The sequence below is a fragment of the Nanorana parkeri genome, unplaced genomic scaffold (assembly GCF_000935625.1).
Source record: "Nanorana parkeri isolate BGI_ZX_2015 unplaced genomic scaffold, ASM93562v1 scaffold110, whole genome shotgun sequence".
Lineage (NCBI taxonomy): Eukaryota > Metazoa > Chordata > Amphibia > Anura > Dicroglossidae > Nanorana > Nanorana parkeri.
In genome coordinates this window covers 110187-110809 of record NW_017306378.1, presented here as the reverse complement: position 1 = coordinate 110809, position 623 = coordinate 110187, and positions in this window count along the sequence as shown.

The window sequence follows — 623 nt, the reverse complement described above, 5'->3', positions numbered from 1 at the left end:
TAAATGGTTTATTTTTTTTTTTTTTTTTTTTAGTTTTAAATATCAAAATTGAGACACTTGGCCTTCTTTCAGAATTCCTGACTTTGTGGGTCAAGATTTATGCTATAGTATGGTCCTGGGCAATTGTGCAATGTTCTGTGTAATGCAGGATCCACCAGTAAGTGTGCTGGAAGGGGTTGTGCAGAGCCGTGTACTGTATTGAATGTGAAAGTCTCTGAAATCCAGGTTACTCTTCATTTTCTGTTGTAGAGGCACAACATGCTTTGTTGATGGTTCCATACCAAACCTTACTTTGCATTGTGTCCAGCACTAGGTTAGGCTCTTGGATTTACAACTATTAATCCGTAAGTATAATATATGAAGTTCTAGGCCCTCCACACCACACATTTAGAAAGTACGGCTGATCTGTAGGACCATAACGAATGTTCTGTTACTTCTGTCTAGGTTACCAAAATGTGAATATTACTGAGTAGCATTATAGCGATATTTATACAAAACCTGTAATAGGAGAAGTGAAAGGTTGCCATTGTTGACCTCTACCACTATGAATGCTTTTTATCTGGCTGACATGTGAATCCAAGAGCTTCAGTCTTTTGAAGACACCCTGACCTGGATTAAATATG